General features: G+C 32.7%; 1 pseudogene; it reads right to left on the reverse strand.

Moving 5' to 3' along the window:
- Positions 1-418: 418 nt before the first annotated feature.
- On the reverse strand, positions 419-556 carry LOC145284182 (U2 spliceosomal RNA; annotated as a pseudogene).
- Positions 557-14,156: the final 13,600 nt, after the last annotated feature.

Raw genomic sequence — 14,156 nt, forward strand, 5'->3', positions numbered from 1 at the left:
TAAGAAACTCATCTATCTGTCTGACGAGGAACGGTTTTTACTAAACTATTCTTAATTTATAGTTTACAGACTTATAATTTGATATAAAATAGATTTGGATTTTTGGAACAAATTAATTTGGTTTATACTTGGTAAAAATAGCGGCTACAGATGCAAAATTGTAAAAAACAACGCCGATAGCCATTAGTCGCATGCTCTCGTGTAATGAATTAATGTGTGAATGTAGGATTGACATGAAATTCTTAAACATAAACTAAAATGACCGAAAATGGGCTGAAATAACTTAAATAAATAAAAAGTAAATGACTTAGAATGACTTTAATGAACTTAAGGATGAATAAAAAAATAACTAGACTCCTTCAAAAAACAACTTGAATGATCTGGAGAATGACTTGAATGGCTTTGAGACTAGTTGTAAAGTGGGTGATCATTTTACAATATATTATTACAGAAAAGTAATCCCCCACTTTATATCACAAAGTTACAAACATAAGTACAGCATGTAGTAAGAACAGATACTACACTTTGATCTTGGCCAAAAGGCCAAGAAAAGGGTATTAATTTGCTCCTTCACCAAGCAAATAAGGCACAAGGCCGATTTTTAATGTGAGGATTGAAGGGGAAATGGGGACCAACTCCCCGGGGAGTAGGGGAGCTGGATAGTGACAATTGGTATGAAGGGTTGCCCCTACATTGACCAAGGTCTTATATGTGGGGTTGTCTCCACATATGGTCTTTGCTTGCAGTATCTGCCAGAACAGATACTACACTTTGATATTGGCCAAAAGTGTAGTATGTAGTATATCAAAAGTAACTAATTTGCTCGGTGGGGGAGCAAATAAATACCCTTTTCTTGACCTTTTGGCCAAGATCAAAGTGTAGTATATGTTCTTACTACATGCTGAACTTATTGTGATATAAAGTAGGAGATCACTTTTCTGTATTAATTTAATGTAAAATGATCACCCACTTTACAACCAGTCATTCTCCAGATCATTCAAGTTGTTTTTGAAGGATTCCCGTTATTTTTTCAGCATTCAAGTCATTCTTAAGGTCATTCAATTCATCCTTAAGTTCATTAAAATCATTCTAAGTGACTTACTTTTTATTCATTTAAGTCATTTCGGCCCATTTTTCGGTTATTTTAGTTTATCTTTTAGAATTTCATGTTAATCCTACATTCACGCATCCATTAATTACACGAGAGCACGCGACTAATGGCTATCGGCTTTGTTTTTTTACTAGAATATCTTGTCCTTTTCTTTTCAAGTTTTAACAATTTGTTTTTACTTTTCGATGTTTAAGCGTAACAATATTACTTTTCTTGCTCGCATGTTTCTATTGTATATCTTATAAGTTGAGGTTTACCTAGCAGTAGTTAATTTAAATAATTCAAATGGACCAGTATATCCACAATGAATGCTAACGTTGTGAGCCAACAAGCATCTAAATGTTTACATATGTTTACTTCTGAGAACTATCGCCACCTCTTTATCATTATTGTACTCGTCGTAAAATCGATCTTAGTCTCATCCAGCATATATCAGAGAAATACACAAGATCACAATATTCTTCCTGAGTATCAAAAAAATGATTCAATACAAGAGATAAAATCAGCTTCGCAGTTGCACGTCAACATCCGTTTTCAACTTTAAGGACTTTACACACAATGTCACTGGATAAATAATACAATGAATTTTTACATGTTTATGAGTAATCCGAAGGCTTGGTCACTGTTGGAGAAATTAAATAGAAAACTGAATGATACAACATTGTTACTTTGAAGCTTCTGCCGTATCTAATATATGTCGCGATCAAATGACCACTCAGTTTTTGTTTTATTGTTATTTTTTATGTCGTACATAGAAATGATCGTGACTCTCTTTAGATCGTGTCTTTGCAGTACATAGTATTTAGATTCGGTTGGGTAGATTCGAAAGCATCTTCTCTCATGTTTAAAATAAAGACATTGCTAATCATGCTCGCGGGTCGTTGAGAATGCCTTCGTCGACCGTAGGTTGCCCATCTTTAACTTATTACAAAGCAAGGTTTAATGGAAAGCAATTCTTGTTTACGATTTCATTTTATGTTTCTTTACATAATATTTTATTTTATATATTCTTTTTATATTTTTCTTTGTCGTTTTCAGTTTTCTATTTTTTCCTGTGTTTATTCAGTGAAATGATCTAGTCTATGTAGATCAAGCGGGTCACTCGTTTGAATGGGTAAAGTATTGAGAGAAGAGAATGGGTTGCTCTTGGTCAACTGTTGGGGTGTTTAGATCTGAACGTGGTTAGGAGAGGGAGAAAGATAGAAAGAGTAAGGAAGGATAAGGGAGTGACAATCGGTTTTGTGGGTGCTAAACTGTATTAATTCTTCCGACATTTGTTGTTTTTATTAAAACTGTAAGCGATTATAGATGAAACATTTTCTTTCTTGTTCGATTGTCCATATATATATATATATATATATATATATATATATATATACTGGTAAAGATCAACAGGTTAAAGATATGTGTATATATTAAATATTCGATGTCTTAAGAGTTATCTCTATTTTATTTTATTTTTAAATTTATTTAGTTAAGTGATCCGTCTGTCACGAGTTACCCTTAGCTTGATTATTGATCCTTGGTTTGTTTACCAGTTAAATGTTATTGACTTATTTATATTCGTTTTTTATATATACATTTTCGCAGGTTTACGTTGCTGGTTGTACGTGTAAGCTCATGTTGATATTGGGAGTGTTTCTATAATCGGTTTGGTGGTACTCTCGGTTATGATATGTAGTTTTGCCTGTCGGTGCAGAATGGTTTTGTTAATTTATTTAATTTTATTCGTTATATATAATATATATATATATATATATATATATATATATATATAAGTTATGTCAATGATTATTGTATGTCAATTTATTTTTAAATATTATTTGGATGTCTTCACTGTGGGAATTGTATTATATAATGATTTATTAGGGTTTAGCTGGATTTGTTTAGTTGTATCAGCTTTACTTTATTTAGATTTATGATGTTTGTTTATATGTCCTGGTGTTATTAGTTTATTTTACTTATATTTTTGTTGCCTATCAGTCTTATATGGTTCTTGTGAGCTGCGACGTTATCTGGCTGTGGAAACAATTGTATATTCTCATATTCTGAATAATTATATGGACATATTTATACACGTCGCCAAATTGAATATTGAAATGCGTATATCTTTAGTTATAGATGCCGAAACTACATGAAAATTTGCTGGAGTTTAGCATATTATTTTATGGTTAAAATATTATGACAATTATGAAAATATCGAGGTTTTTTTAAACCCCCGATATTTTCAAACCAATAAAATATGCCCAAATTAGCATACATTTATATTTTATAATGTACTAGTAAGCCAGCTTTAGTTTTGCTATTTTTAGGTGAATTTTGCTTCGGATTTTTTTTTTTTTTTTTTGCTTGGTTTTCTCTCCTGTCACCTTGTCAGGCCACTAATATCTAGCATTTTAAACAAAATGACATGTTTCATGTACAGATTCTGGATTGTTATTGTTCACTGAAAATATTTTTTAAGCGTTAATTATTATTTTGTAAGAAACTTTTCCATTCAGAACTGAATTTATTTTATATTGGACTCAATATATAGTAACGATTTAAAAAGTTTTTGTTTTTAAATGGCACGTGCACCACAACTGAGAATCGAAACCAAAACATTTAGCTTACTATTTACATTTTCCTTTGACGTTAATGGCTGAGTTATGAAGACATGTTTGCTGCAAGGCTACAGATTTAAACATGAACTAATAGCTATTAGGTTACGCATGCATGTTTATAATATAGTCGTTCTGTTGCATAGAGGACATTCATATTCATGAGGGGGAGAGGAGCGAGAGAAGGAGAACGACATTTATACATTTTACTGTCTGTGGTTCTTATAACATATATTTAGAGAAGAGGGTTATCGGTTCTTATGACATAGGAGTAGAGGGGACAGTCATTAATTAGATGGAGAGGGGGCACATTACTTAGATGAGTTATACACAACCTTCATTATAACGATGAGAGAGACAATGTGCATATAAAGATTATTACACATTAACTTTGTTTTGGTAGAATGAACGACACGAAGACGCAGTTACAAAATAAGATTACATTCGACCGGTCGCAATGATGTTGATATTCAGGAATTCAAAGTCGACTACATGATTAAAACTTTCTCTCTCGATTCCAAAGGGACCTTGCTCGACTGTCTCCTGTCTCCAACTCTGTCTACCCGTCTGTCTAACTCATCTTAGACTTTAGCTCCTACATTAACAATTCATTTTTGCCATGACGTCATACACATGTCCAAAAACGTGCATGGCCTGAACATGTCCAAAAACATGCGTGGCCTGAACATGCGTGCTTCGCACATGTCTGCATACAAGAATTCTTACTAACCTATTTTAGACCTTACATTTTTTTCAAAACGTTTTTAATTTGCTATTGTTCGTTCTTCTAATTGACCTTATTTTAATTCCGTTTTCATAAAAGAATTGAACAATCAAAATATCTAGATTTTATGTGAAAACTGAACAATCGAAATTCTACATTCCATTTCTGACCATATTTCTGAACCTCGCTTACAAGGTTCGAATCTCGGTCTATCTAATATCATTTTTACTCATCTAATGTTTTTCTTACTTACAAGAAAAGAGTAACTGTTCCTGCAATAGTTCGATCTTCACCTGGTAAATTCGATTTTATTAATTTTCACACTTTTGCACCAATTATCCCCGGATAAAACGCAAATATAAGTTTTTCATGGGTCCGAATACTCTCTCTCTCTAATATATATATATATATATATATATATATATATATATATATATTGTTTCACGCCTTTAGATCGAAAACTGACAAGAGTTTGGTAGGTATTTTTTAAACATATATGCATACATATATAGAAAAATGTTTGTGTTTAATATAACATTTTTACGCAAATATTAAGCAAGTATTATTCATTTAGAGTAGAACCCCATGATACAGTAGCCCAAGGATACGTTTTTTTAGGTTACAATGTGCAATACGATGTTTTCCGGCCCATGGTTACAGTATTTGCCCTGCCTTACGGTGGTATTTATAATACTATATGATTATATACACGTACATTATATACTACACTGTATTTTGTTACTATTTTTTAATCCTGTATTCCGGAATTCTACGGTAAAATATCTGTATTTGTACTTATTTCATTAAAACTCAGTTCAGTACCGTCTACTTTGATATTGGCGGCTGTAATAATCCCATGTGCAGCCATATTTTAATGCTTCCCCTACAGTGATAGCTTTATACCTTGCAAACATAACATACGTATGATATAGCTGCAACATATTTTATGTTTTTCGTTCATGCTGTCAATGTAGAAATTCCTTAGAAATGGGGTTATCAGTATTCTTGAGAACTATATTTTATCCAAGAAGGATATAAAAAACAAAGCAAAAAGAAGTAACACTATAGGAACAGCGCGTTTAGCGCTGATTATGCTGATTCGCCTTTATCTACGTCTGGCGTGAAACAAATGCAAACGTGTCATGGATAATTGCCGTTATGTCTAGTGATATTTTTCTGTTTTAAAGAACGTATGTGGGTTTTTATACACGGTGGCGCTACTATAAGTACTTATAAAATACATTTTATAGGCCCTAAGACGTGGATACTACGAACATTTTGTTTAATATGTATCAATAAACTGAAATATAAGTAAAACAACTTAAGTTTTATTCATTTACGAAATAGCTTCTTTTGTTAAATGAGAACGGCACAATAGCAAAAAATACCCTAGAATGCATACATAAACTCAAATAATTACAGATTCTGTGTCACTGATATATGCCGAAGTGATATGGTTCATAATTATCGGTTAGAGGAATATATGATCTCTGGACATACCTAATCTTATATAAAGATACTAGCATCATTTCCCAGTCGCAAGATACGATTAAATATGATATTCTAATTCAGGCAGATTAGGCATTTATTATTATCGATAATTCGCTATCGATTTTTATTTTGGACCTAATATACAGTAGTGAAATCGAAACTAAATATGATTTGGGTGCAATAAGCTAGAATCGAAACCAAAACATACAACTCTCCACCTTCATTTCTGTGCAACGCCAATATATATATATATATATATATATATATATATATATATATATATATATATTAGTAATGTGTACAACCAAAGTCCCATTCTTTGATCATCTGGGAAATATATACACACAGGTGGATTGCGTGGCAATGGGTTCCGTATTGGGACCAACATTTAGTAATTTTTATATGGCTGATTTAGAAAACAAGGCATTTAATTTAATAGAGAAAGCTTCTATTTACGTTCGATATGTAGACGATATACTAATTCTTGTCAATAAAACAGAGGAAATAGAATATTTAAAGGGTATTTTCAGAATTATTCAGTTCTTAACTTTACCTATAAATTAAGTACTACTAATAAAATCTCGTTTTTAGACGTTCTCATTGACTCTAGTAGCGATGAATTTATCACCTCCGTTTTTAAAAAAAACCACATCCGTCAATTCCTGTATTTTAAATTTTAAAAGTGAATGTCCATTCCGCTATAAAACGAATATAATAAGGAATCTTATACATCGTGCAAAGGTGATTTCCTCCAGCAAAAAAAAACATTCTTTAATGAATTAAAAAATATAAAACAAGTGTTAGTAAATAATCAATTCTCTAACTCTCTTGTAGATAAAGAAATAAAATTAGCCATTAGTAATTTGAATCAGATTAGTAATATTCAAGAAAATTATCAACCTGTTAATATATATTACCGTAACCAGTTACACAAAAACTCAAAAATCGATGAGAGTATTCTTAAAAATATAGTCCGTAGATATGTGGCTCCCAAAAATAATAAAAAAAATAGAATTTATTATATATTATAAAAAATACAGACAACAAGTCTTGTAATGAAAAACATTTCGCAAACAAATGACCTGTTGAAAAGGACCAATTTAGTTTACAAATTTAGCTGCCCAATGGGAGAGTGTATCTCCAATATTAGTAGCTACGTTGATTCAACAACTAACACATTGTCGCGAAGATTGACTCTCCACCTCTCTGACTCTAGCTCCATATCACAACATTTGAAGGGACATGGCTGCCAACATTCGGAATTTCGAAGAATTATGGTAGAAAATACAAGAGTATTGCAGAGTGAGAGAAATGTAAATAGACTAAGAATACTCGAAGCATTGTACATTAAAACAAAGAAGCCTCAAATAAATAATATTAACTATGAGTGCAGCCGTAACATTTTGAAATGTTTGGGATAAATGTTTGATAATGTATATATGTGTTTGTATATATAAATCTGTTTAATATATGCAAATAAAAAAAAGGTCCGCCCACTTGTAACAAATTACCACGTGACTAGGAAAAAGATATATATATATATATATATATATATATATATATATAAGTAAATTAAAAACAATCCCTACATTTATTTTTACAATATGCCTGAGGGTGATAGCAGTATTTCTGTCGAAAGCGCTCGCGATTATGGATCCAACATACACAATTTCAAGAAAAACACAAAAAGGACTATTCGGAGATATGAGAAGATAAAAAGGAAAATTGTAAAACAGAATAATTCCGTGCTATTCAATAATATTTGTCTAAACGAGAAAATGCTGCCTAAATATACACAATATATATATAATATATATATATATATATATATATATACTAGCAAAAGTACCCTGTTGACTGGGTTTAAAAACAGCCTACAGAAAATGGACTCTTATTTATGAAAATATGATAGGTTATAAAAAGGAAGGGTTGTAAATTTGGGTTGAATTTGAGGGTATCAAAACAAAAGCAACATATGATGAAAGTAAAAATAAAATAGATAAACCCCATAATTTATTATATCACCTATTCACACTGAAACACTCATCACAATATTCTTTGGATCTATATTAAAAAACCCTGTTAATATTGTGACATATTTCCATTCTATAGAGGTCAGGAGCGAACGAACACCCCATAATTTTATTATACAATATTTCTTCAAACTGAAACATAATTATCAAAGTATACTTACGCAGATGGATATGAAAAGTCTTTATTAAAGTCTGTGCCTATTTCCATTCTATGGAGGCCAGGCACGAACGCAGACCCCACAATTTTATTATACCATCCCTATTTAAGTTAAAACATACTTATCAAAGTATTATGTACATCTATATCAAAACACTTGTAAACGTTTTTTTTTTTAATTTTTAATTTTTTTATTTCAATACTTTATGGACCAGGCGCGAACACAGACCCTACAATTTTAATGAACCACCGTTCTGCCAGATCAAACATACCCATTTCTGTGTCCCGATACATCTTCTATCATTATATGTAATCAGTTTTTTAAAATAATCAAGCATATAGGAGCCTATTCGTGACCCGACACAAACACGGACACAGACATTCAGCTTTATATATATATATATATATATATATATATATAATTCACCTGTAAACCCGTTTTTACAAAATAGAATCGTCCGCTCGTCGAAGACAATATTCAAGAAATCTCGGACGACTCAGTTTTATAACTATTTATATAGAGAGTGAGTGATTTAGGGAAGTACGCATATTCATATTATTTCATTTTTCAACTAAGAGAGCGAGCGTATAATGTTATTACTCGCAGTCATTTTTCACAACCAGATAAAGTAGACATTAATATTTTGTAGTGTAGAATTCCCCGTGACAAGGCAAGCGTGGCAAATATTTTCGCAAGATGGCTTCCATACGTAACTGTTGGGCCTCGTCTTGTTAGACTATGCAGCATCAAGTAAAGCTTTTTGCATATATCGTATGCATTGTTGGCCTTGTCTTTCTTAGCAATGATTTATTACCTTTCAAAAAAGGATACAAAAATAAAAACAACGTATCACACGAGATACTTAGCAAATATTGTTCAAGCTTCGAGCCATTCCAAATAGCATAAGTGGTTCACACAAGTACCCCCAAACAGGATACTCAAGAGAAGAAGATGCATATCTTTTCCTTTCTCTCTCATATATATACATATATATAAACTTTTTTTTTCTTTTTGTAAATATATCTTCAAGGAGATAATACTTTAAAGTATATTTATTGCGGCTAGAAATAATCCTGTTTGCGAAAAAAAAAACAGGAGATAAATTGTAAAATGAACGATTGCTTGTATCTGATAAGTGAGGTCGTGTGTTTGCGGTTGGTTCAGGATTTGTAAGGCTGAATCAAGGAATGAAATATTAATTAATGAGGGTTTATGATTGTGTTTTTACGGCATATTAATCCTCTTAATGTTGAATCTCCTTATTTCGATAAATATTCTGTTGATTTCTTTAATATTTTCAAATATTTAACTTAGTACTTTTAATGTATGCTTGCATGAGAATAAGCTCCATTATTGCAGCAGTGTTGCATGTATGTCTGTTTTACAGATATTTCAGTAGAATGTGCTTTAATGAATACGTTGCATGTACATATCCCCGACAAACTCGCTTACCAACAAAATCTAACCCCTTTCACTATTGAGATCCCTAAATGCCAGAAAGATTTATATTCTACCAGCTCATACTCTCGAACAGTTAGACTTTGGAATTTTCTTGTTGCTACCTTCTTCCCTGGCTGTACTGATATGCAGAAATTTAAATGTAACGTAAACAAATGTCTTGGTAATCTTTCCTAGACATGGTCCCATACAGTAATGGCTTACGTCCAAGTGGTAATATGTCTTCTTAGGGCGTGAACATGAGTTAAAAGGTTTTATACCTATTCCTTATTGAATGTGTAGGCTGTGTAAATCGTCGGTAGATTCTAGACGTAATCTTAAAACGCCTTGATATTCTGGTTTAGATGGAGTTCTTTGTCTTTCTGTCTTAACTATCTTTTTCCTTCTTTTTATCTCTATATCTCCATATCCCTCTATTTTAACTGTATCTCTATGGCTATGTTAATCACAATATTCTTATGTAACTCGTACATCTCGTGTATATATTTTTCTTCTTCATTTGTAAATAAACCTAAAAAGACTAATACTTAGCTATAAATATTTGCAAAAGAAACAAATACAACCCCGTAAAAAATTATACACACTTTATTAAAAGATTGCTTGTCTGATATGGGATGGTGTTTATACTTGATTTTGGATTGGTAACGCTGAATGTAGATCTAATTAGCAAGGAGACCTGACGTTTTCCGAGATTGAATGATGATCGACAGATGTTTCTCACTATTTTTTATTGTCCTGGAAATCGGTGAAATCGCGCCTTTTCCAACAAAACCCATTGATTGTTTGCTGTAGTTGGGTGCCTATCGCGGTACACCAAGATCAAGCTCACATGTCTCTCACAGTGACATCATTCACAAAACAGTGTAGTCTATGCTGCACTGTTAATTTCATACAAAAAGTTTATGTATAATAGCCTGAATTAAAGTTTAAAATGCAAAGTCAAAAATCATACTGCGATTGTGCTATGAAGACAAACATTCATTTCAAACGCGCCCCTGTCATATTAGTGAAAGTCTGAGTCTTTCCGCTTGTATTGTAATAAATCTTCTGAAATGCACTTTAGGTGTAAGGTTAACTAAACGGCCAAAAGTTAGCGTTGGTCAAAATTGCTTATTTTTTTCTTTTATCGGATCTTTTCGATTAACAATACTTATCGAAGGCATTCCGATACAAAATCTATTTAAGAACACAATCAGAAATATGAAGGACATTTGTGTGAGATTTCATAAAAATCGGCCCAACCGTTTTCGAGTTCATAGAAAGTTCATTTTATATAATAGTAGAGATTGATAGAGAAAGAGATAATGCGGGTATTTTTTTATATATGACATATTAATCCATTTTGGATCAAATATTCTTATTTAATTTCTAAGAATTGCATATATGCATCGTTTTACAAGCATTAGAAGTTCTTTCGTTCGTACTGTAAAAAATAAATTCAGAATATTCCGTTTCCAAGAAAAATGGCAGACACCTGCTCTTCATATGATTATTGACATGTATATTCTTCATCTATGAGTTTATCCCAGCAGTGATTAATAGATTTGGGGAGTATGTGCATGTTGTTCAGACTACTAAACAATATGTGTTATCGTGGTGACAAGTTAGTAAATGCTGCAAACATGTTTATTTCTAATGCAGTGTTTGGGAAATATTATTTTTCAGCTCTTCTTATTGGTTACGTTATGGGTTTCATTGTATACATATGGTATTAAATACACCCGGTAGATAAACACCAATAGAATCGTTGGAAAAATGTTTAGATAATTCTACCGTTCCAGTCGGTATCTCACTGCCGCTGAAATTCTGTATCTGTATACAAGCCAAGTTCGTCTTAAAATAGAGCATTTTCACCACATCTTGAATGGAGCTGCTCGGCATGCTCTCTCTTTCCTGCCTTGATAGTGTTAAGAACCGGCTTCGAAACCTAGTAGATAATGCCACTCTTTTGTACAAGAGAGACGTTGCGACCCTGTCTCTGCTTTACAGTTAGTTTCATGGTAATTGCTCGTCTGAGATCTAATCTGTGATCCTCTCTTGCCGGACTTTCAAAAAGAAAAAGAAAAAACACACACATTGGACTAGTTCGAACCACTATCAATAATTGTCCACATTATCTACCGGTACCTTAATCGAAGCATACATTCCATGAACAAAGCTTCTTTTCTATAATTGCCCGACTGTGGAACACTGCTCCGCTGTATATATATATTATTCCTTATTGGAATTTTTTTTTTTTTTTAATTAATTTAATTAACACTGCTCCGCTGGTCTGCTTCTCGTTCGACTACAGTATCGTAGCTTTCAAGTCTAATGTAAACAAGTTCTTGTAAAGCTTTCCTCTAAAATAATCAACTTACACCATTATCGATTACTACTCTACCACCTTACATTCATTAACCCTTATCCTCGATTGGCCTTGGAGCCTTGATATGTGATTAATCTCCTGTAAATAAAAAAATACCTTTCGATTTAGAATGAGCTATGACGTATGTTGATGGCAAATCAGTTTACTTATCATGAGTCGCATTTTTCGCCTTGTGCGGATAGCGAACGCACGTGACTCATTTTTCGCCATTTATTCCATTCAGTGAAAGTTGGTTGATGGACGCCCAACTGTTGAGATATCTCATCGAAAACATTTTTCTCCTCCTTCTCCTTCTGCCTTTTTTGTTTTCCAACATACCAGTAAAGCATATCTTTAACAAGCTAGTGGTTGATCGTTTGACATAGTCAAATATTTAAAGGGTTTTACTTGTAGTTTTATTAAATAGAGGGTGTAGGGAAGTAGTTTGACAGAGAGTGGATATTTTGTGGGGGGGAATACAGTACGCGATTTTGAAACACCTCAATGTGATTGGTTAGTTGTTTAATACATGTGATACAATCAAGACAATATGAAACTACTGGGAGGACATGAATTAAATAATATTTTACGTTAAAAGTTATCGGCACCCTTATTTATTACGCATTTCGCCCCAAACAAGGCACAGTTCCACTTTGATGTAGGGGTCTACTATCAGGGATATGAGTTGCAGAGATACTATGTAGGGAGTTGAGTAGAAAGATGTCTGTTCACATTAGGCTTGAACTTATGTATGACATTGGGGAAACAGGAAACAAGAAGGGAATTCCAAAGTCTAGCAGTTTTGGAGAAGTAACTACTAGAGTAGAAGGCTGCCTTACATATAAGAATCTCTACTGTTATAGAGCGTGGTGTCATCGGCATACTTATCCCAGAGACTATTTTATCAGGGAGTTATTTTTAAATATTTGGAATAATAAAGGTCCAAGGATCTTTATTATAGCCGCATTTATATCATATTGTTAAGATGTACGAACGCCGAGGACAACCTGGATTCTTCTCTTATTTAAAAAGAATTTAATTATGTAAAGTATTCGTCCAGTGATAACATATGATCTAATTTTCCTGAGAAGACCATCGTTCCATGCTCCGTCAAAAGTCTTATATATATATATATATATATATATATATATATATATATATATATATATATATATATATATATGGCTACTGCCATACTTTCCCTGCTTTGTCCAGTGTATGGTATATATATTCGGAGATTACAGTCAGGATATTTGCTGTAGAACGGGTTTGCCTGACTCCATATTTTTGGTTGATCAGCAGTTTCGCAACTTTAAGATGATGAGTAAAGCTTGATTAATTATAGACTCAAATATTTTGGCGATGTTTTGGGAAAGCCATCCAACACAGTCTGATTCTGTATTTCGATGTCATCTCGTGATTAGTGGAAAAAGGTGGTTTATTCACTAAATAAATCAATTGGGACACCTGTCTAATAGGTTTACTGTGAATAGTCATGTTTGTTAAATTGTGATTTAGCTGTAGACATACATTCGTTTTTCTTTGGGTTTATTTCCAATCCTATTTTTTTGTATTCTCTGCTAATACATTAATAAAAACTTGAAGTATATGTATTAGTACATCCCTTTTTGGACTGCTATGCATTTATACATATCGCACACAATTTCAATTATGCGCCGGTAACTGCCTTTGTCGTGATTCCCGTTTTTAGCCGACAGGCACGTCCTACATCTATGTTTCGTTTTCTACGATCTATCTCTTTCTCTCGCTTGGCGTTAACGTGGCATGTTCTTTCTCGTCTGAGTATCAATGTGAGACACGTTTTTAACACAAGTCTCGACAGCCGTGTAATCATTTCAAGGAAAGGATGATCTTTCGTATATACTCACATATGTATACACGATTACCACTTAACGCATCTAGACACACGTATGCACAAGAATATATACAACGAACATTCTAACTCCATACACTTGTGTACCATTAGCTTATACGTATAACAGACAATTAACTTCATGCATATTCCTACACACACGTGTACACAAACACACTTTGTATTATTCAATACTTCTGTGTAAATAATCTTTGTATATATGTAAATACGTAACCCTGTTTTAGCGTGCTTACCTTTAATGCTTCTTCTTTAATGTACTTGTAAACTTGCCATTTATTGTTGATTGTGTATTAAGCTGTCCCAACTACAAACGACGACCTTCGACCTCCAAGTAATCGAA

This window comes from Euprymna scolopes, chromosome 8 (genome assembly GCF_053919585.1).
Source record: "Euprymna scolopes isolate OS-2025 chromosome 8, ASM5391958v1, whole genome shotgun sequence".
Lineage (NCBI taxonomy): Eukaryota > Metazoa > Mollusca > Cephalopoda > Sepiida > Sepiolidae > Euprymna > Euprymna scolopes.